Source organism: Eulemur rufifrons, chromosome 5 (genome assembly GCF_041146395.1).
Source record: "Eulemur rufifrons isolate Redbay chromosome 5, OSU_ERuf_1, whole genome shotgun sequence".
In the NCBI taxonomy this organism is placed as follows: domain Eukaryota; kingdom Metazoa; phylum Chordata; class Mammalia; order Primates; family Lemuridae; genus Eulemur; species Eulemur rufifrons.
The window spans coordinates 21,218,495-21,242,658 of NC_090987.1; positions in this window are offsets into that span (position 1 = coordinate 21,218,495).

A 24,164-nucleotide genomic window follows, 5' to 3' on the forward strand; every position below is an offset into this window, starting at 1 on the left:
AGGCCCACGGAAGGCCTTCCTTTCTTCAGGGACGAGACAGGAGGGGAAAGTCGGTTCCTCGCGTGGGTTGCTAACATACGGCTCTTCACAGGCTCATGATCGGCAGGGGCAAAGGGGTTTCCTTACACAGGCACCGTTGACAGTCAGGGAACTTCTGTAATTCCATCGTCGTCAGCACTCTGAAATGGATTTTGCTGCCGTATTGGGCAGGAAAGCCCTGTTCCGACAAATTCCATTACAGAGAAGAGTTCAGCGATAATAAGAGATTTCCATGTTCCTGCAAACGGCCTGCGGAAGGGCTCAGCTGGTGGGGTTGGAGGCAAAACCTGGCGTGGCAGGCTCTCTCTGACAGCATGCCTTCCGTGGAGAGAAAGGCTGCGTGTTTGCTTTGCTGCCTCTGTGTGAGGAGGAGGGGTGGGTGAGGAGGGCAGGGATGAGGGGTTAATGAGAGAGGACAAGGGAATGCTGGGAAGGGAAGAAAGCTGGCCTGAGAGGTGCTGATGGAATTTTAGTTTGGTATCAGTCATAGCCCCTCGGGCTGTGAGTTCTGGAGAGCCACTTGGAAATCAATCATTTAGGGCAGTGTTTGTCAAACCGCAAGTGGCACTCTGCTGTGGGTCATTTGATCAGTCCAGTAGGTCACACCACTATCTTTCAAAAAAAAAAAAAAAAAGAAAGAAAGAAAAATAGAATAGAAAATAACATGCATCACATGTGTAGGAAGTATTGTTCAATACCACTTTTATTTATTTCAGGATTGCATACATAGATTTATATCTGGTCATGAAGAAAGATAGTATAGTGGATTATAGTTGGAAAAAGTTTGAGAAACACTGGTCTTGTCTACCAATCTCTGTGTTTTCATTTTAAGAACACTGAGGTTCAGAGAGGGAAAGCCACTTGCCTAAGATCACCCAAACTGAGAAATTCAAATTCAAGACTCGTTACTTGTGCTGTCCAACCTGGAAGTCGTAGCCATATGGAGCCACTGGGCCCTTGAAATGCAGCTAGTCAAAGTGAGATGAGCCGTGAGTGAAAAATACACACTAGATTTTGAAGACGTGGTACAAAAAAAAAAAATAACGTTAAATATAGCATTAATAAGTTTTATACAAATTACATCTTGAAAATGCTACTATTTTGGATATACTGGGTTAAATAAAATATATTACAAAGATTAAAGCCAACTATTTCTTTTTATTTTTTTTTATGTGACCAGGAGGAAAATTTTAAAGTGAATATGTGGCTTGCATGCTATTTCTAAAGGACAGGGCTGGTCTATGCCTTAGGGACGCTACTGCCTGTGCTGGCCCCTGGAGCATGTTTTTTTGTGCCTGTGGCTGTCTGACCCTTTCTGCTGTGGCCCCCCGGGGAGAGCTGTGTGGCTGCCCAGCGTCACCATCCTGGGGAGATTTCAGCGATGCTTGATGAGTGGTTACACTAGGGCAAGTGGGAGAAAGAAGGCATGAATCCTCGGGAGAAGAGGCAGGAGGGAGCACAGGGGCTCGCCCAGGCCTCCCGTGTGCAGCCCTGACGGGACCCACTGAGACCACAGCAGCCTGTGTGTGGGGACAGCTTGATCCATGTCACGTGGTACCACGCCAGCCACCAGACTACATAGCAAAGCAAACAAAAGAAATATGAGGGTCACAGCACCTTTGGGTTTTACTGGGACTCTCCCTCTTGAGGACTCTTTCCCCAGGGCAGGACCTGGTACTTTGCGGGTGCTTGATAATTCCTCGTTGAATGAATGAATGGATAGTGGAATCATGAGTGATGAGCCAGAGGGCCCAAATCCAGCTATATGCAAATCTCCCATCACCTCCGGCCCTGAAGGAGCTGTCTGAGGATCCAGCTTGTGGCCGTCAGCTCCATCTGACTTGGGGAGATCATGGCTGGAGGGCAGCTTGCTCCTTCATGCAGCAGAGGCTGGGTCAATGTCATCATAGCCACTGTCACATTCAGCGGCTGCACCTTTGAGGTGCCCACCTGCCCAATGGAAACCCCCCCCACACCCAGCACCCCTCACCCCCACCTTTGAGGGCTCACCTCCCCCGACTTCCACGCATGCATCTGAGGCTGAAAGCAGCTAAATGCTTTGGTATCCGTTCGGGGTGCCCTGGCTGTGCTTCCTCCCCTCACTTCTTTGTTCATTGGTTTATTCAACAATTCGCCTCGAGCAGCCGCTCTAGGCCAGGCCCTGTACTAGGCTGAGGCTGGCTGGCTGGGGCAGGGTACTCCCACATGTCTCACTCCAGCTTTGTGTGCTTATTGCAGGGATTATCAAGGAGAGGCAGGGAGTTTGGGGTGTGAGCGCATTGCGGGGGTTCCATATCAGAAATACTGGTAGGATGTCTTTAAGTATCACCCCATTGCACCCTCTAAATTGCCACCCTACTCACATAGTTACATGTGTGGTGAGAATATTTAAGACTCAGCAAATTTCAAGTATACATTATTATTAACTATCGTTACCATGATGTTTATTAGGTCTCTAGAACTTACTCATAACTGAAAATTTGTACCGTTTACCCAATATTTCATTTCCCCCGACCCCCAGGATTTTCTGATTTTTTAGGAATGAACTTGTATTGCCTTTAGAAAAAGAAAAAGAAAAAAAACAAAACGGTAGAAGGGGAAATGCTTTTCTTTTTTATTTAACCATATGTCATAAATTTCTTTCTATTCTGTTCCTATTGCCTTTGCTGGAAGGGAACTTCAGTGCTGTCTTGGCTAAGTTCGGACACATGTAGGAAGTTACAGAGGTGTTAGAGCCAGGTTAGTGCTTAGTTGAAACTTCCTCCTCGTTTAATGAGATTAGTTGAAAAATTGAACGTGGTCAGGACTCTGGATGGGGCGTAGGGGCCACGTGCTCCTGCAGCCCTGTGGGCTCTCGGCAGAGCAGTGCATTTTGGGACGCCTGGATTCAACAGGCAAGTCCCAGGTTCCTTTTGGAGCCATTTTAGTAGCTGTCTCAAGAGCTCCCTAGGTCAAGGGGTTGCACGTCCCTCCGTAACTTGAACTAGACTCCTGCCAAGGCCACAGCCCTGCTTCCTGCTCATGGGGTGCTTGCGTCTTCTCTGCTTGGGTGGCCGGTCAGCCACAATCTTAGTGACTGGCGAGGTGCTTGGAAGTATTTGGGGTCAGTGTCCTGCATATTAAAAAATTGCTTTTCTATTTGGGGTCAGTGTGCTAGATGTAGCCTGGATACAGAAAAACTACTAGTGGCCCTTAGTTTTTCTGGAAAAACCCACTGGAAACCGCCCCCCACCCCCAGCACCCCTCACCCCAACCCCGCCCCCCTTTGGGCACCCCAGTGCTTTCTGTTTTGCTTTTTCCCCAGGCCCTCACCACCTTGAACTCTATGGTTATATATAAAGAACCTGTTGCAGTTACCAGACTGTCGATTCCTTCATTCACTCTTTGAGCCTCAGTTTCATCATAAATTAAATTAAGAGACTAATTAGCTGCCTCACAGCTTTGTTGTGAAAATTAAAGTCAGGTCACAGCAGTAAAGTGACTCACAAGGCGTGGGGACATAGAAGTGGGGTCCCATCATCCCCCCACCTTGGGGATGAGAAACGTTCATTTTTCATCCCTGCCTCGCCTCCCCAGGGCCTGTCCCACAGAAGGGGTTCAGCGGGCGTTTGCTGAGCTTGCCCGAGCAGGCCCTGGGGAGGAAGGAGTTAAGGGAGGGCGGGGTGAGGGAGCAAACCTTCCTCTGGCTCCCAGTGCTACGTGCCAGGCACTCTCTCGGGTGCACATAGATGGATTATGTGTTCGGTCTGAGAGCAGAGCTGGGGACTCCTGGGAGAGTGGGCGTTGGGAGGATGGGGCGTCTTCAGCCCGTGTTTCTGATGTCTGCAGGTGCTAGGGGATTAGCTGACAGCAGGTGAGGCCTCTCTGTTTAACCGGAACATTCTCCTATTCAGATACAGAAAGGAGTCACCTGCCCCTTCCCCACTGGGACGCCAGCCTGAGGGTTCCTGCTCTTCCTGGAGCGGAAGGTGAAGCCCTCAGATGCCATCCTGGGAGTGGGGAGGCGGGAGGGGGCCTGGGGGCCTAAATCAACCCAGAACTGTGACATCGCTGAGCCAATGATCTCAGCCAGGCCCACCACACGGGAAGAAAGGCTGCTCTGTGGCTTCTTGGAATTCCAGGCACCAGCAGATCCTGTGGAGGTTCTAGCAGGTTCTTCCTCTCTGGGCTGGCTGTTACTACCTCCATCTTGCTCATCCTTGTTGGGCACTGGGCTAAAAGCCCTTTGTAGCATCACCAACCCCCTTGGACAAGAAGGTGGGCAGTTGCAGCCAAGACTGTAGGGCCCCACTTGTGTCCTTTGTCCCCCATAGGACAAGGTGGTCATTTGGGAGGGGAGAGAGTGACTCGTGGAAGCTCAAGGTCTCTTGAGCGGCTGTTTGGCGATGCAGCCGAGGGCAGCACACTGATGAAGCTCACATGTGTGTGTCTTCGTGATGCCCGGAGCCCTGTGGGTGGGGAGCAGAACTGACAGAACCTACAGAGGCCTGTGCACTGGGGAAATGTCAAACCCCTCTTTTCTCTCCTTGTACCCTGTGCCACCTCCTGCCTCTCTGTGCACTTTGATAGATGACCTACTTTGATGCTGGCGAAGTGTGAGTTCAATTAACTAGAGAGGTCAAAGGATCAAGGGAAATTTGAGAATTTAAATAAAAAGGTGCCAGTATGTTAATAACTATGTGACCATCACGAAAACATCGCTGAATGGAAAGGACCTTGGACAGCAGGAGAGCCAGGCATCGGCTCCTTTGAGCCAAGTGTCCTTGTGCCTGCCGCTTGCCCTCTGTGTGTCCCAGGCTGCAGGGCCCTGAAACCCCCCGGCCGAAGGATGCTTTGATTCTGTTTTCTGTGTCCAGCCACAGAGAGCATCTTTGAAAATAGGCCCTTCCTCTTCTCTCGATCCTATCACTGGAAAGTTTGTGTGGGCTAGGAAAGCCAGGTCACTGTCTCAAACCGAGTTCCACCTGTCGCTGGCCTGAGGGTGTCACGAAAGCCCTCCTCGTCACCCAAGAAGGCTGCCACGGAGGCGGCCTCCATGCGTGGCTGCACACAGGGGGCTGCGAGGCTCTCTCTGGAGGTTCCCTTGGTGCTGTGTGGTGCTCACCCCTTCCTGCGACAGACACCTGCTGAGCCCCTGCTACGTGCCAGGCCACTGCTGGAGGGCCAGAGTGTCACGAGGACAGGGGAGGTCCTGCTCCTGGCTGGGCTTGTTGGGAGGAACGATATCTCGGGAATGACTGACCACCAGTGGAGGGGATCTTAGCTGAGGCCTCGGTGAGGACAGAAACCCACTGCAGGCCCAGCCCGGGCCTGAGAGGCAGGGACAGGGCCTTCGCCCTGTGGAGCTTGTGTCTCTGTCGAGGACTACAGGAGACCAGTCAGAGCGAGGAGAGGAAGGGGAGGACGAGCAGAGGGGACAGGGCACTGTGCAGGAATGTGGGCCAGGGGCCGACAGGCCGCACCAGGCCTTGCCCCCAGCTCCAGCCCAGCCGCAGGAGGGCGAGGCTCTTAAAGAGAGGGGGTGGGAGGCCAGGGTGGAGACCAGCTGGCCAGCCACAGCCAGACTTAGCCCTGAGAAAGGAACAGCAAAGTCTCCTTGGGTGGGGGGGAGGGAGGGCAGGGAAGGAGAGGAAGAGGCCTTCTCCCTGCTCAATCTCAGGACTTGTCTTAATCCTTTGGCCCAGAAGAGCGGCCTGCTGGGAGCCTGTCTGTACCTGTCCGCACCCCCTGCCTGTCCCAGCCCTGAGGACTCTTCTGTTTGCATTGTTCCCTGCACCCCACACCCAAGCCCGAGAATAAAGATAGCCACCCCTGCCCACCACCGCCCGCCCTCCCCGCCCGGTGACTCAGGCCAGGCGCCTGGTGGCAGCGGCCCTGCTCGGCCTGGCCCGCAGCGCTGCCTACATCTGCTCCTGATTTGCCGCCCGGCCAGTGGCCCTGTACGTCTCTGGGACCTAAATGAGGGTGGGGTTTTTTTCCCCTCTAGATTAAAAAAAAAAAAAAAAAAAATGGTACCTCTGTCCCCCTGTGGTGTGCAGATTATTATAGTGTCTGCTTGCTTCGAGGGGACAAGAAAGACAGTGAACTGGGGCAAGTCCAGTCTAATTGCGACGTACAGCTGCCCGAGGCCTCCTGTCCACTCTGGCCAGTTCTGAGCCAAACCAGTTCTCCACGGCCAAACTGAGCCTGGTTTCCACATCGGTTCCTGTCAGGAAGCTCCTCCGCCCAGTATGTGCTGTTAAATAGGATCCTTTTCATTCCTTTTCCTCTTATAAACTTCCCTTTCAGGTCATCCTGAAGGGAGAGTGGCCCTGTGGCCTGGAGGGGGAGGGAGCTCCACGCTGCACTCCCAGAAGGGAAGTGGCTCTGGAGGGGAGGCCGGCAGGGGCTGGCCAGGGTCAAACATCTGAGGTCCCAGCCCAAGGACACAGCCCGGAGGGACTTCCTCCTCCACAGAGAGTGCGGCTGCCTCACTCACCCCGGGGGCTCCCCGCTGCCACCTTTCCTCCATTGCCCCCAGGGAGGTGGGATTTGAGGGGCATGGAAAGAGTATCCCATCCTAAAAATACCCCCCACCTTCTCCCATCCTAAAAATATCTTGGCCACAAACTTCCCACAGACGGTGGAATTCTACCTTCGCCATTTTGGTCTTTGCTTGTTTGCTGGTTGCAAGAGCCCTGGGGAGGCACTACCAAGGCTTGGCCTGCTGCCCCACGCTTGTCTATTGAGTTGCAAGAAACTGGCGGCCTCCCTCAGGAGTGGGACCTGGGAGGAGGCTGATCTCAGCCTGGGAAAGGTGACCTGGAGTTGGCGCCCAAGCCAGCGGATACAATCGCCCAGTGCTGGGGAGGGAGAAAGGAGAAAGGGCGACAGCTCAGGGAATTACCTCCTCCTGGTCCTGGGCTCCAGGCTTCATATACATCATCTCATTTAGTCCTTGAATCCATTTGGTGACACAGGTATCTTTATCCCTGTTTTGGGTCTTCCTATCCCATTTTACAGATGATGAAATTCAGAAAACAAAGTATCACCCCAATCTCACACAGCTGGGACTAGGAATCACAGCTCTCTGATTCCAAGGGTCGATGCCTACCTCCTACCCCACACTGGCTCAAGGGAACATCCATGCTTCATTCATTTATTCCTGCATTTATGGAAAAATTATACGTAACATAAAATTCACCATTCAGGTATATAATTCAGTGGCATCAAGTATATTCACAATGTTGCACAACCATCACCAATAGCCATCTCCAGGACTTTTTCATCATCCCAAATGAGACTCCGTCCCCAGGAAACATGAATGCCTCCCTTCCCCTAGTCCCTGGTAACCACAACTGTACTGTTTCGGTGAATTTAACTTTTCCAGTTACCTCATCTAAGTGGAATCATACAGTATTTGTCCTTTTGCATCTGGCTTGTTTCAGTTAGCATACTGTCCTCAAGGTTCATGCACGTTGTAGCAGGTGTTAGAATGTGCTTCCTTTTTAAGACTGAATAATGTTCCGCCATGTGTATATATCACGTTTTGTCTATCCATTCATCCACTGATGGACTTTTGGGTTGTTTCCATCTTTTAGCTATTGCAAGAAATGCTGTGAATGTGGGTGTACAAACATCTATTCAAGTCTTTGCTTCCAGTTGTTTTGGTTATCTATCCAGCAGTGGACTTTCTGGGTCATGTGATAAGCCTGTGTTGACTTTTTTGAGGAACCACCATACTGTTTGCCATAGCAGCTCTGGCATTTTCCATTCCCACCGGCAGTGCACGAGGGTTCCAATTTCTCTGTGTCCTTGCCAACACTTATTTTCTATGTTTTTGATAGCAGCCGTCCTAATGGATATGAGGTCGTATCTTCCTGTGGCTTTGATTTGCATGTCCCTAAGGATTAGTGATGTTGAGTATATTTTCATGTGTTTGTTGGCCATTTGTATATCTTCTTTGGAGAAATGTCTATTCAAGTCCTTTGTCCAGTTGTGAGTTGAGTTGTTGGGGGTTTTTTGTTTGGGTTTGTCTTGTTTTGTTTTGTTTTGTTTGCTGTTAAGTCATCCACACTTCTTTACTCAAAATTACAAATAACCAGAACTTTTTGAGAGACTCTAACGTCATCATTTATGTTTCTAAAGAGAACCCCTGGGTAAGCACAGTACCCTCTAGATCTTCTAAACAGTACCTGTAGTGGTAGTGCTTTTCTGTAAAGTATGTTTTATTACATTCAAAATCTCTGGAAATCCATAGCTGTTGTGAAATTTTCATTTTTCATACACGTATTAAGTACCTACTATATACCAGGCACCATGCTACAGTCATAAAAAGGAATATGACATGGTCCTTCTTGTTAATAACCTTAAACTCTGCTGGGGAAAGTTACAATACAAAGTGATTTCTGAACCCTGCATCTCAATGTATAATCCGATGGGAATTTTTGCTGTATTCGGCAGGGCTCTGAGATAGGCAGGGGCTCCAGGGACAGGGCAGAGGGCAAAGGGCAGAGGGGAGAAGCCAGGCTCAGCAGGAAGCTAAGGAAAGGGTCAGAGCAGAAATACAGGAGTGGCGGGATAAGCCCTTGCTCCCCACAACACGCACAGATGCCCGTCTCTCTTGGGCTTCTAGTCCCTGCAGACCTGTAGGGGAGCAATGAGATGTGTGGATGTGAAGCATGACTCGGGGGATCTGTGGCCTCCTTGGTCCTGTTTCGGGTGGGGGATTTCCCTTCTCCAGGAGCACGCTGTGCTGGAAAAGGTGTGGGCTTTTTCCACACTGAGATGGGGCAAGTTCTTTCCAGTTTTGCCAGGGCCTTGGCTGGTATCCACTGAAATGGGGGCAGCCTTCCTCCTCCTCTTCCTCCTGCTGCCTGTCAACCTGGACCAGCAAGATCATGCCAGTCCTTTTTTCCAGATGACACCATTTCATGGGAGTATTGTAATGGCTTTCACAGCTGGAGGCCAGGGCCAGCCTACAGCTGGGCTTCAGGGAGCCAGGCCCTGGTGAGGACGACTCCAGAGCCGGATGGGCAGGACCAGCCTTGTCACCTTCCAGGACACTATGGCCTACAAGTATTGCTCCATCCCTCATTCACTAGTCTGTGAGCTCATTGCAGCTGACGCTTTTGTCCACGGCTATATGTCTAGCAATGCCCGGCACACAGACTGGCTTCACATGCATTTGTTGGGTGAATGAAGGGATGAGTCCCTTTCTGCCTTCTTGGCACTCACTTTGGTGCCCTTTGAAGTCACAGAGACCTGGGTTTGGGTCCCAGCTCCGCCACACGGGAACACTGATGTTTTGGGTGAGTTCTTCAGCTCTGTGAGCCTCAGTGGCCTCACCTGTGAAATGGGTTAGTGATTCCCTGGCAAGCCCCATGGACAGCACGTGCATAAAGGGCCCAGCAGGATGCCTGCATATCCCTTCCCTCTTCCCTCTCCAGGGGGGAGACCTGCCTCTCCTGAAGCTATTTTCCAACCATGTTGCTCCCTGGGCCTCATATCAGATCTTCTTTCTCATTTGCCACCTTGGCTCCAATCCTGCCCTTCATCCTCACCTCTCCCAAGGACAAAAACTGCTCCCCTGCTACTCCACTCACAGTGCAGTGGGGAGGCTTACACACTAGTGGTTAAGAGCATAGCCCAGGATAGGAAGGAACGGGGTTCGAGATGATGCATGTTCAGCACAAAGCCTTGTCCCTGATGCTAATAGAGGTTCCAAGTAAATGGGGGTGGGGAGGGCAGACGTGCTTTCTTAGGCCTCTATTGACCCCAGAGTGGATATTTCTTTGGCATGTGCTGTGAGCTCTCGCAGCTTCCTGCCGTGTGCCCAGCCTGTCCTCAGGCTGCTCACAGTCTAGGGGAAGACACAGGAGAAAGGGAGATGAAGTAACTCAAGGACCACCATGGGGCAGCTCTTCAGGCCTGCCTGTGAGTCCAGACATGTGCAGGGATGAGAGACAGTGGAGGGAAGAGACGAATGGGGCGGGGAGGATCTTTCAAAGGGAGGGAGCGTCAGCTGGACCTGGAGAGTGGCTAGGGCATGAGCCAATGAGGAAGGGAAGGGCATTTTCCGACTGTGGTGGGGAAAATTGGGAAAGGTGAGAGGCGTGCCACCCACAGAAACACCTGGACGGGGTGAGCCCAGTGATTATGGGACAGTGTGCTCATTGATTCAGCCCGTCAGGCCACAGAAATGCATGAGCACGTACTCTGTACCCTGCCCTGCCCTGGGGCGGGGGATACCAAGGTGGGTGGGAGGCCGTGTGGGCCCTCCAAGAGCAGAGGTGGCCTCCCTGGTGGGCGCAGTGTGCCCTTGACAGTGACTGCTCCATGTCACTTGGTGAGCCCTGGAATAGAGCTTGCCCTCTTCTCAAATCCAGGGGCCCTGCTGGTTTCTCCTGCTGTGATGGTCCTCGGCCTCCACCTGAGAGGGAACAGTGTGTTCCAGCCCCAAAACTCTGACCATAGAACTGTGTAGATTGTGAAAGTGAAAAGGTCCCAGAGCTCTCAGACTTTAGGGAGCAGCTGACCAAGATGCTGGGAGCTTGTTAAATCTAGAGATTCCAGGACCCCCCTGTCCAAAGGTTCTGATTCATAGGTCATGGGTAGGGCCTAGGGAATATGCATTTTTGATAAGCTCCAAAGTGACCTTTATTCCTTCTGAGAAGCAGTGGTTCTCAGCCTTGATTGCACTTGGGGAGACCCTAGGACACTAAAGCCTAGAACACGAAAGCCAGGCCCAATCCCCAGAGCGTCTGATTCAGATGGTCTGGGATGGGGTCTAGATGCTTGAGTTTTCTAACAGCTTCCGAGGTGTCTAATGTGCAGCCTGGGTTAGGATGTATAGGGCTCAAGTTTGAGTGCCACTGGTTCCAATCAACCATGTATTAGCCAGGGTTCTCTGGAGAAGCAGAACCAATGGGATGTCAGGGGCAGGGGCAGGGGAGAGAGAAAGAGAGGGAGAGAGATTTGTTTTAAGGAATTGGCTCGGCCGGGCGCGGTGGCTCACGCCTGTAATCCTAGCACTCTGGGAGGCCGAGGTGGGCGGATCGTTTGAGCTCAGGAGTTCGAGACCAGCCTGAGCGAGAGTGAGACCCCATCTCTACTAAAAATAGAAAGAAATTATATGGACAGCTAAAAATATATATAGAAAAAATTAGCCGGGCATGGTGGTGCATGCCTGTAGTCCCAGCTACTCGGGAGGCTGAGACAGGAGGATCGCTTGAGCTCAGGAGTTTGAGGTTGCTGTGAGCTAGGCTGACGCCACGGCACTCACTCTAGCCTGGGCAACAGAGTGAGACTCTGTCTCAAAAAAAAAAAAAAAAAAAAGGAATTGGCTCATGCGATTGTGGGGGCTGGCAAGTCCAAAGTCTGCAGAGCAGGCTGGCAGGCTGGAGACCCAGGCGAGAGGTGATGTTGCAGCTTGAGTCTGAAGGCAGTCTGGAAGCAGAGTTCCCTCTTCTCTGTCTTTTTCTCTTAATGACTTCAACTGATTGGACAAGGCCCACCTACATCCTGGGGGCTGATCTGCTTTACTCAGAATCTACTCATTTAAATGTTAATCTCATTCAAAAAAAAAATAGTTTACAGCTTCACTTATTTGTGTTTGACCAAATATCTGGCTACCATGGCCTGGCCAACTTGACACATAAACTTGACCATCATACCCCTCATTTCACAGCTAAGGAAGCAGCAAAGTGGAACAACTCATCTAGGGTCCCAAAGCCGCTTCGTCCATTGCTGTTGTGTTAATACTTGTCGTAGTCTTATAGATTATAAAACAGTGAAAGGACCTGTAAGGTAAAGTCCAATTCTTTCACTCACAGAGGGAAGCTATGAGTCAGGAGGCTAACCAGCCTTTCCAAGTCATGCATTTTGGCAGGGACTAGAGCTAGGTCTTAAGCCCAAGACTCCTAACATCCAGCGGCTGCTCCTCCTCTACTTTAAATGGCACCACAGCAAGGGCACAAAGAAAAGTACCTTCCTGTGAACGTGTGATTGTGGCAGGGAGAATTGGGAACACGGGAGGGGGAAGCTATAAATTGACTCTGCCTCTAAGTAGAGGGGAGAGTCGGGAGGCCTGCCAGTGGTGGCCAACTCCCTGGATTTATAGCCAGGTCCGGATGGTATCTATAATTTTGTGGCTGCTTCATCTATGCTTGCGTTTGCACACTTAATGCCATAACCTACAGATATGGTCTCTGCACACTCGCTTCTCGCTTAGCATTAAATATGGCTTGTGAAATAGATTTTGCTTTAAATCTAAGCCCAGATATGATGGTTGATCTTGTGAGTAACACATTACCCCCACCCCCGCCCCCCGAGGGCCTGGCAGCACCCACACCAGTGGGGCGTGTGGATCCTCTGAAATATGCATGTGATGCCCAGAGACTGAGATCCAAAGAGAGGCGAGAGGAGGCAGGCTGTGGGCAGATGGGGGCTCCGGAGACAGGGCCGCAAACCACGGCTGGTGGGGCCAAGGTGGGTGCTAGCCCAGGCCCCTGGGATGCCTGCAGAGATTATGGGGGTTTGGGCATGTACAGCATGGAAGCCAAAGGTAAGGACTGGCCAGGAAAGGATGCCTGGTGGGCAGGTAAAAGAGAGCAGCTTCCACATGCTGGAGACAGGAGACCTCCAAAGACAGGCTGCCTCATACTAGAAGCTTCTGGGCATTGCCGGCTGGGGCTGGATCCAGGCACTGGTTGGGAAGGGAAAGAGGGACAGGCAGAGGGCAGAGCTGGCCAGTCCTGACACTGAGCTGACTCCAGGGGTGGGGGTGGATTGGAAGATGAGCTGCCCCACACCGCCCCATATGCCGCTCCTCTCTGACAACAGAGAGCAGGTGTCCTCGGAAAAGACCACTCCTCCAGGAGCCCTAGAGGGAAACTGGCACATAGAGGAGGCCACAGCTACCTGTGTGACCTCAAGAGGCTGGTCCAAGCCAGTGCCAGGGCAAGAGGTCAGGCCTCCAGGCTTGTATCCCAGAGGGCTCTGTCCTCTAGTTCGGAGCTTCCCAGCCAGTGGCTCTGTGCCCAGATACTGGCCGCTCACCCCTCTTGTCAGCTGAGCAGGCCAGCAGCGTCCTGAGAGCCCTCAGACTCCCGTGTGCCGTGAAAATGTTTCTCTATGAATTCCATGCCTGAAAAGGTTTGGAAAGCACAGCCTCGGCTAGTGTCCCCTGAAAGTGTGCTTGTCACACCAGTTCTGCAGGATATTAAAAGGTGTTAGGCAAAGTAGAAAGATTAAACAAGTTTGGGAAATGCAGAGTTAAACAAAGTTAAATGTGTTTCTCTACCATGGGCTTTCTCATGGGGGTGTGTGTGTGTGTGTGATATTCACTGTGAATCTCCACCAGGGCTCTGGTATTCAGATATCTCCAACATTTGGGTCATTTGAAGTTCATAGTTGCAAGTGTCACTCACTTGAGATTCAAAGTCCTGGCAGCAGGGTCCAACTGGCTGAGCCTGGTTTATGTGCTCATGAACTCATTGCCAGGGGGTGGGAGTGGAAGAAGCCCCCTCTTCCGAAAAGGGAGGCAGGATTCTGCTTCCTGCCATCAAAGCTTTCACCAAGGGGCCTCTCCCAAACCAAGAAGACCTGCAGGATGCTTGGCAGGCAGAATCTTTGCGGAGTCCCTTTCTCGGGTACAGATGGAGGATGCTTAAGAACACCCCGAGGGAGCCAGGTTATGCGAAGCCTTCTGTGGGCTTTGTTGCTCTGTGCCCAGTGTCTCCTGCCCTTTCCTCTAGAGCAGAGCTACTGTGTGCCCCTGTGGCCTCCATCCTGCTCCTCCCACAGAGGCCTTGCCTGCCTTCAGCCCGCCTGCTTCTCCCTGTCCCTATGGCCATTCTTCTCCTTCCCTCAGCTCACATGGCTAGTGGCATGGGCAGAGTCTTCCAAGGAGACAAGTCATGGATCTGATGAGCTCACACACGTACTGCTCTGAAATCCTGGAATAACTTGGGTGCAGGATGAAAGTAGCTTGAGTGGTTTGCACAGTGGAGCTCCTGGTTGAGCTCTCCCCTAGTGGGAATTCCCAGTGGTTGGAATGCCAAACCAGGGAACATCCCATCAGGTGCCAGAAGAGGTGTACATTGGGGTGGCTAGAGCTTAGTGGGGAGCCCTCCACTTCCCCCATCCAGCAGCTGCCTGCGTGTGGAGCCAACTCTGCTTTTGTTTCCAGTGGATTGGGGCCACCTTCTCGTTCTCCATGGCCATGTTGCTCAAATTTCCAAGATAATTATCCAGCTTTGTGTTGACATTGACTCGGAAAGACCTGCTTAAGAGGACTGGATTGCCAGAGATCGGTATCACTATTGTCACCATCCTTACTCATGAACAAACCTGCCATAGAAGTTCTGGGTTGGGTGCAAAAAGGCATTTGACATGATTTGTCCCGTGGAGGCTCTTACCTTCCAGTTGTGTAGGCTTCGATTTCCTCAACATCTGCAAAATGAGGGTGTTAAACCAGGTAATAATCCCCACAGCCCCATATGACTGTCAATTCCTCTCTGCCCAGTGAGCACGTGTTGAGAACCTGGAGCACTTCTTATTGAGAAACCAGCCATGGCAATTGTCCATTCCCTTACTGTACGACCCTATTGTCACCTCTCCTTCCTTCTCTCCTTTTTCCACACCTTCCATATCCCTGCTTCCCCTTGCTCCCTTTTCTCCCTGTTTGAATTCCATTAACTTCCCCTCCTTCCTTCTTCCCACCGCCATCCCGTCTGTCTCCCTGCCTCTGCCTCTCCTGACCCGTATTCCTCTGGGAGCCCCGAGGCAGAGGGCTGCCCCCTCCCAGGTAAAGCACAAGGTGCCCAGGTTGAGCAATCTCTGGTGACAGCAGGAATTCTTTCTCTGGCATTGAACGGGGCAGGGCAGTACCTCTCGGGTGTGGGCTGGGGCAGAAATCACTGCACTGTTTGTCTAGTGACGCTGGGTTTGCACGGTCCTTGAAGGCAGTGGAGGTGGGTGGTATATACAAGGATAGTCCAGGCTGACCTACCATCCCCGCTTGCCTGGGACTGAGGGGATTCCCAGAATGTGGGACTTTCACTTCTTAAACCAGGAAAGTCCTGAGAAAACCAAGATGCGTCGGTCTCACCTTTTGACTTCGTTGGTGGGAAGTAGGGAGGGTTACCTCAGGGGTGAGAATGGTGTCTTTGTCTCCTTTCTGGGGCCCTGGCTGGCAAAGTCACAGACTTCTCCCCGCCCACCAGTGCCTGGGCCTCCACCCCCAGTGGAGAGCTGAGCAGGAAGGGGAAGAAAACTCAGGTTCCGGATCAGTTGCTGTGGCTCCCCATGTCCTGGCCATGACGAAGACAGCAAGCTAAGTGGACACATCATTGTCCCTCCCTGGGCCTCAGCATCCTCAATTGTAAAAGCGTCTATCTAGGAGCCTTCTTCAGACATCTGCAGGCAGCATTCCTAGCTCTGCCAATCATCATCCCAGATTTCAGCCATTGGATGATATCAGATGGAGCTCCTAGAATAGAACAGGTCACTAACATACTGCAGTCTTAGGATATGTGACTTTGCCACTCCTGGTCTCAGAAAAATGGGTGTAAAAATAACCATCTCACAGGACTATCATAAGGATCAAATGAGGCAATATGTACAAAAGAGCCCAGCTCAATACCTGGCATATAGTATGTGCTCAAGAAATGTTACATGAAGTTAAAACTGCTCCGGATATGTCCTGCTGTGCTTGGGATTCAGGGTTCTACGACTGTAGCAGGATATTGTGTTTAGCACAGAGGATATCGCGGACCAACAGTGTGGAAATCAAGCGGGACTTGTGCTTGCAGCTCATCCAGGTCCTCCTTGGACAGAGGGAGAGGAAGCCACGCCCCACTCCCGGGGATCAAGCCCCTTCAAAGGTGTTCCCTCACCTCTCACACTACGCACACTCGAAAACAAAATACAGTGTTTCCCAGTGGCTGTCTTTGTTATGTTTTGAAGTTATACTAATATTGGAGCACTATTGGACCAAAGGTTTTCAGAGGAAATCCTTTTTATCCCAATTTATAAATTGTTTAATCAGAAGAAACAAGACTCTCATATTTCCCTTGGGAGAGTTAGCTCTCGTAAATTTCCTGTCTTAGCATGTTGCTGTCCTTGCCACATGTAAGAATGGGGAACAGCATGTGTCCAGGCCCGGTATAAACCAGCATTTGCTGTTTACTGAGGGCTTTGCTGTCCTTTATTACTTATGTTCCCAGGTCATGCCCTCAGTGTGAACATGAAGGTGAATACTGACTCCTTTAAGGTAAATAGGCCTCCATGTGCTCAATAAGTCGCTCAACAAACATTACACCAAATGCCTACTGACTCGAAGCTCTGGGCTCCATTCTGTAGAGGGTACAGAGAGGCCGCCCATTCTTACTGTCAAAAACTTACATTTCCTTCCTGTGGGCCCCATCCTTTTGAAGATGAGCATCATTTTTGAAGCTCAAAATATTTCATGGGCCCCTGCCTGGCTGTACACTCCTCATGGGACTCAGTAATGTTTTTAACTGCCTTCATGTTGAATCCGTCCCAAACCCATCTGCGTGCATTTGAAAACTAGCCGTGCGTGTATGAGTGTGAAGTTACTGTTCAGCACGCTGATGGAGTGCTGGTTCTGAAGACCCCCTGCTCCATCTGCAACTGCCTGAGGGGCTCAGTGAGTGTTCAGGGCTATTGGAGGGAGAAGAGGGACTCAAGGATAGAGGAGGTGACGGAGGAAAGATGAGGCCAAGAGCTCTAAGGTGGGTGGCCCCTCAGTGGACAGTCCGTGGTGAATGTTGGGGTGAAGGAGTATAGGAAGAAATGACATTTTCCTGGCAGGTTATATGAATAATCCAACCTTTGGTCCATCCTACTGGTGTCTGCTTTAGGAAAGCTTCCTCACTACCCTTGTCTCTGTGAGCTTTCCATCTGGGTACACGTTGTTCCTTTTATCGTCTTCATAATGAAGGTCCATCAGTCTCAAGCTTTGTACATGGCCTGTAGCCATTCCCGGGGTGTCCTGCCTCCCCTTGCCGTGTGATAAGCCCCTTGGCCTGTACGGGCCAGACAGGGTCATATTCCTGTCTCTACCGCTGGCCAGTCCCATCCCGGCCCCAGCCCTCCATGGTGGTGGCTCAGTCACCACCTTTCAAGAGGCTGGGGTTGGACTGGGCTGTGTTTCTGTCCACCCCTGGCAGCCCCTCTCACCCCGTGGGGACGCCTGACAGCCCAACACTTACCCTGAGGCACCCACCCTAGTCTGCCAGTCCCCGACCCAGCACGTCACATCCCAGAGCTACTTCTCCCTTGTGCCCCCCACGCCCATCACGATAACACCCATTTTCCAGCCACATCTCCACGTGTTGAGGGCTGGAACAGGGGGAAGGATGGGGACACGGAGGACAGGCTCCAAATTCAGGAAGCCTTCCTGGAGGTGACACCTGGACCAAGTCTTAAAGGAGGAGCAAGTTAGCCCAATACAGGCGGTGGAGCGAGGAGGTTGGGGGGATTGCGTTTTAGCTGAGGGGACAGAATGAGCAAGGCTGAGGTGGTGGGAGCTGGCACAGTGGGGACGCCTCCCATGGCGAGCGAGGCGGTGGGAGGAGCGGAGCGGCTGGGCCCTGGGAGCACGGAGGAGAGCAGGGCTGGAGCTGGGACCTGGGGGAGGGAGACCCACAGTCACAGCCGAGGCCCAGGAGCCGGGTGGCTGCCTTGGAAACGGAGACAGGCTGGCAGAAGTGGAGGGCAGACTTCCCCAGCCCCGCTCAGGCCACGCCCGCCTGCCTGCCCTTCTGGCGGACTGCAAGGCATCTGTCTGCTCCTTCCCTCCTCCTCCTCCCCTCTGCCTCCCCTGCTGGCACAGACTCCCCAGAAAAGCTAAAAATTCATCTCATTTGACCCAAATCAGAGGGTGGATGAGCTGGGCTTTATTACGCATTGGTTAAAATGGGCAGTGTGGGAGAGGATGGGCTGCGTTATAATTGTATCTTTGGTCACCTCCACCCACCCGGCCCAAAAAAATGGTGGCACTGCCTCTGTTCAGACACCGTTTTACAAAGGGGCTCTCCTCCCTTCAACTTTTGTTGATTAGTCTTGAAAAATAAGCCTCTGGCCTGGGAAAGAGTGGGGAGGAGGGAGGAAAGGTCACATCCTCCCACCGCAGGGCAACAGCCTGGGCGGTTTGGGAGATGTGTCCCTGGGGACAGGGCTGCGGCTGCGGCTCCAAGAGAGGCTGCGGTGGAGGCTGTTTTTGAAGGAGCGGTAGCAGCTCTTTGCAGTGTTTTTCTTTATGATCCTTAAGCTCCTAAATTGTTCTGTACAGTTGAGTGTACAATGTATTTAGAACTGAGCATCAGCAAAACTGAAAGGAAGACTGTCGCTCTGGCTTTGAAAGAAATATCTTTGGAAAGGGCGTGGAGCAGGTTAAGAAATCATGCATAGCAGTCAGCGTGGTAGGAAGTAACAGCCCTCTCCAGGCCCTCTGGCCCCTCCCTCCTTCCAGGAGCCCCTGGGAAGCGGATTTTGAGTCTGACGTGCTATGGGACATTTAGGAAGGCTTGCGTGTGAGAGCTCTGATGTGACAGTGAGCTGTAGGTGCCAGGCGGTGAGGTTGCAGGTGTTCTATGTGTGAGTTGTTTGCATGCTCAGGAGGGCGCCAGCCAAACAAGAAACATTGTTCATTTTCACGTACTTCTTGTTATGCACCTGCCTTCTCTTCACAAATCGTAAGCTGGAAAACCCGTGTGGATCTCTCCTTCTGTTCTCAGCCCCCACTAAGCATAATGGGAGATATAGGGGAATGATAACCACAGATGTTTACTGTCTTGTTGGAGACTCAAGATTACACACACAAAAATCTAGAGAAGACAGTAAATAGGCAAGGGCCAGAGAAGAGCATCCTGCCTCCTGAAGGAGTTAACTAATGTGCATTAGTTAGCTGTTGCTGCGTAACAAAATGCTCCAAAATGTTAGCAGCTTAAAACAACAATAAATATTTATTGTCCTCATGATTTCTATAGTCAGGAAATCAGGAGCAGCTTATCTGAGTTCTGGCTCTGGGTGTCCCATGAGGTTGCAGTCTAGATGTTGACTGGGGCTGTGGGGGACAGAGGGACCTGTTTCCAAGGAGGCTCACTCACATAGCTGGCAAGTTGGTGCTGCTTGTTGGTAGGAGGCCTCAGTTTTACAAATATTTTTCCCAGTTTATTTGTGTCTTGATTTTGTTATGCAATTTTGGACGTGCATAAATTTTTAAATCATTTACTCAGATTTATCAGTCTTCTATTTTATGACTTCCGGGTTTTCTATCTTACTTAGAAAAGCATTTTCTCTTTGTGATTCTAAAATAATTCTCTGATATTTTATTTATTTTCTTTTCATGATTTTTCTTTTGAAGCTTTGCTATATGCATCATGTGTTTTGGTGTAAGGTGTGAGGAAGGGATCCAAGTTTTGTATTGTTTTGTTTCCTACAAAAATCCATCTTAAAAATTGAAATTCCACCTTTATCACATGCTACATGCATACCTACATCAATTTATGTGAGTCTATTTATAGACCACCCATGACTTTCTATTGATCTGTCTTCCTGTTCGTGATCTAGCACCAACTATTTTATTTTTATGGCTTTCTAATATGTTTTCATATCTGGTAGGGCTAGTCCTGCTATTCCTGTTACTCATCTGTTTTAAAAATTTCTTGGCTCTTCTTAAATGTTTATTTTTCTATATGAACTCTAGAATCAGCTTATCTAATTTCAGTAGAAATTCTGGTTGATATTTTTATTGGGATCATATTGCACTTATTGAACTATTTAGGGGGAAATGGCATCTTTACAGTATCACGGCTGCCTATCTAGGTACAAGGTATATCTTTCCATTGGTTTAAGTCTTTGTAAGAAGTGTGTCAGTCTTGTTCAAGACGGTCTTTGTGTGGATCTTGCACGTTACTCATGAACTTATTCCTAGGTGTTGTTTCTATTTTTGTTGCCAAGTAAATGAGGTCCTTTAACATATTTTTGAAATTATCAGTTATTTATATAGGAAAATATCCAATCATAGCATCCACAAATAATGATTCTTTTTTTTTTTTTTTTTCTTTTTGCCAACTCTTTTTTAACTTTTTAACCTAGTATTTCTTATTCAGCATTTCTGATCTGGAAACTTCAAAGGGGAAGACTTCCTAGGTGTGAGGAAATGACTGAGCCCGTCCTGGCTCAGCAGTGGACCAGCCAGGCTTCTTGGGTGGGGGTGGGGAGGGAGAGAGTCTCGTGCTATGGGAATATTTTCACTGTAACGTATGATTGTTTGGAGACCCAAAGTCTCAGAGCAAGTGGATTAGAGGTGGTGGTCAGAGATGGGGGTGGTCAGAGAGGGGTGGGATTTGGCGGAGGAGGTAGTTACCCTGTAAGGTGCTAAAAGGTGAACTATTCTCCCTGGAGGTTAGGAAAGGAGTCCAGTCCGTGGTCGGAGGCAAATGTTGGCAGAGGGAGGGTAGGCTCCTGTCCCCCAAGATTTGCACCAAACATCCAGGGGAGGGCTGGACTCCGTGGGGGCACTTGTGATGCACCATCACACAATGTCCCCATGAGTGCGTCCTGGCACTGGATCCCAGACAGCTGTGCAGCCCAGACACCTGCCCATGACTTATCCCTGAGTGCAGGACCCAGCCCACACTGGATTCCTTACTGGCCCCTACTTCACAGTAACATTTTGCCCTGGGTTAGTCTTACCATTGAAGCCAGCACCCCCCTCAAAAGCAGGTCATTTGTAGACCCTCACACAGCACAAAGCCCAGGCCAAGCACATGGTGAATGATCAATAACATCTGATAATCCACTGATATTCTATGAGTAAACCACTCGTGACAAATGACTTTCCATCTCACATCCTAATTGCCCCCTCCTTGGAAAGGGCTCCCGGAACCGAACAGCTGTCAGCTTCTGCAGTGGGCAGGGGAGGAAATTATAGCAGAGGAGAGACTGGGCTCAAGTATAAATAGGAAAAGGAAATGCTTGGACTTTCTCAGTGCAATAAAAGTTCTATATAATAACATTATACGTAACTGTGCAATTAAGCCTGGAAATTGCAAGCTTCCAGTTTGTTCTTTCCCAGCCAAACGCTAGGTGGTTCTCATGGTGGATGGCGTTTGCTGAGTAGAAAAGTGCAACTTCTGAGGCGAATCTGAGGTTTCACTTCCTTTGGAAAACACAGGCAGGGGTGGGATCCTTGGGCCCATCCGGCTGGGCCTTGTCTCCAAATTGAGGTGGACAACAGCAAGGAGGCAGCAGTGTTTGTCGAGGGCCGAGGCATGACCAGGACATCTTACACCTGTGACGAGTACTTGGCTGCGACCCTGTTCTCCTTCCTCCCACAGCTGCCACCCCCACCGGAGCCCCGCCCCGGCCAATCCCACACTGAGGTCTGGGGCAAGAGAAGGGCAGGGGAGTGGCTTCATGGGTGGGAAGATACAATCTCCTAACTGGTTTCCAGCCGCCCTTCCCTCCCCACTCCAGGACTGCCTGTGCGGACACCGTCCTCAAATCAGCTTCTTCCATCCAGAACCTTCCCTGACTTCCTTCCTCTGGGCTCCTAAACAGTCCAAATGCACGTGAGGCCCCTCATCTCCCTGCCTTACCATCCCACCCATAACCAAGACCCCCACCATGGTGGGCTGCAGCCGTCCCTGCTCTCTGCCCTGCTCGCTTGTCTCTGAACTCACTGAACTCCCGTCTTTGAACCCAGCACCCCAAACCACCTGCTATTCCTGTCTACACCTGCCATGCTCGCTCAGCCTCTGTATCTTCCCTAGCACATGCTGTCCCCTTTGCTGGAATGTTCTCCTTCCCCTGCCCCACGCCCCAGGCTGCCTGGGGCCTCACTTCCTTGGTGGAGAGCCCCACCTGAGCCCGGCAGAGCCCCTGCTCTCTGACGCAAAGTGCTCTAGTTTAGGTCTTGTCTTTACTCGTCTCCTACTCTTCATGAGTTCTTAAGGCCAGGAACTCTGTCCCTGTCACCCTTTTCTCCAGCCCTTAGCACGATGGGTAAACGCAGCTGAGAGGGAGTTTGATTCTGTCTCCTCTATGTTGTGTCTCTGCCAGGCATACCTGAGGTCAGGAGTATGGTAGGATGAGTTGGGTCCCTGTCTGTTCCCTGCCCCACACACCAGCCATTGGGGGTGTTTGTGATGAATCTGTGCAGGTTCTGAAGAAGCGCCACCCCCAACTCCCTGCCTACCTCGGCCACTGTTGCAGTGGCAGGAAGACAAACCCAGAGCCGTCTCCTCGCCTCCCCTCTGGGGCAGGTGGGAGCATATCAAGCATCTTTCGCCTGTGGAGTCGCCATTACTCTACCCATAACCCCACCTTGACCTTGAACATTCATCTTCTGAAAGCCTCACTTTCCTGTGTTACCTGGCAGGTCTCCGAGAGACCTAAGGTAAAGGTGGAAGGAGGGCAAAGTCAAGGTCACAGGAAACCTGCAGTCCGGTGCAGAAGCCCCAAGACATCCCAAGTTGAGCTGGGTATGACCTTGGAATCCAGGGAGCCAAAATATATTTAAGTGGATTAGTGTGTGGGCAGCACGGAACCCTAACAGCCTCCTAGTCTCACATAAAAGAAGGAACTGAGGCTCGAAGCAGGGCTTGGCCGGTCCAAGGTCACGCCATTCATCAGCTGCAGAGCAGAGCTGGGATTTTAATTAGGACCCTCCCCCAGAGGGTTTGGCCCCCCTCTGCTAACTGCACCCCTGGGCACTTCCCAGACTTTGACTTCGTGCTCTCCGCCTTTGTCTACTCCAGCTGTGACCCCACACTTGGCATCACTTCCCTTTCTGCCCAGTGTAAAGCCCCCAGGCCCAGCAGCAACGGACTCGGCTTCCGGAGCCCTGACTGCAGCAGCCGGGGCCTGCGGCAGGTAGAGGCAGCGTGCGGGGGCTGCCACACCTGCAGAGGCCAGCCAGCCATACAGCTGCCTCAGTGCCTTCTAGAACGAATATGAAAAGATCCCCGGGAATGGTAGAAACATGGTACTGCTGTACCCAGGCGTCCACACACAACCCCTTAAATACCTAGCAAAATCTAAACCATTCCCGCTTCTCTGCGGAAGACAGCCCTCTGGGCAGAAATGCTAGAATGAATAGCTGTCCTCAGTGGGCTGAGGCTGTCCCACCCAGCCCCACCCTCCCAGGAGCCACCGGAGACCAGCCAGGGACACCTCCTGGAAAGGCCACCAGAGGCAGCTGGGATTCTGCAACTCAGTAACGCGTGGCCTGGTGCTGTTTATGGGAGACAAGTGATTTATTTTATTATCTAAATTTTCAGTGGTTTAATAAGGTTTAATAAGCCTCCCAAGGAGTTTTCTGGCTCAGGAAATCGCCTGTAATAAACACAAGTAGTAAATCCTTTATTTTGAACATAAAGAAAGAGGTGTGCGATTTTTCTTAAAAGAAAACAAGTCTTCCCCCTTTGTCCCCCCCACCCTTTAATAAATAAAGGAGGAAAAAATAATTAAAGAACAACAGCCTGAAGGGCACCGCTCTATTTGCCTGCCCCAGCCTCCCATGGGCTGTGCACCGGCCTCACAGGGGCCCCTCCCCATGGCTGCGCCCCCCTCAAACGGGACAGAGCCCTCACTCCGTGCCAAGGCCAGGCAGCCCCTGAGAGAAACCTCTTCCTCTGTCCTCCCTGCAAGTCCACGGCACGTAGAAACAGCAATGGCCCCAGGGAAGACGTGAGCTCTGCAACCCATCCCACCCCTTGCTTTGTGGCCTTAACCTCACTTTAGTTTCCTGTCTGTAAAATGGCCTTGCGTGCCACCAAGGAGGTGAAATTGCTTTGAAAGGTAAAAGGTTCTGAGCCACCCCCTGGGTGAGGGGATGGGAGCAGCGGCCCAGCACAGCCACCTCAGGGTCGCCCAGACGCCAGCAGTTAGGGTCCTCCAGGGGCGACTGAACGGCTCTGAGCTCAGGGACCCCCACACCCATCCCCAAAGCCCAGGTGTGACGCTGCCCCTCCCTCACGCTACCCTCTTAGGTCCCCTTCAAGCCTGTCCTTGGTGTATGTTTCATCCCTGCCAAGAATGTAGGGGGCGAGAAGCCCATCCTGCCTATTGCCCCTGCTCTAAACTCCTACAGTGACCTCAGACCCTGTTCT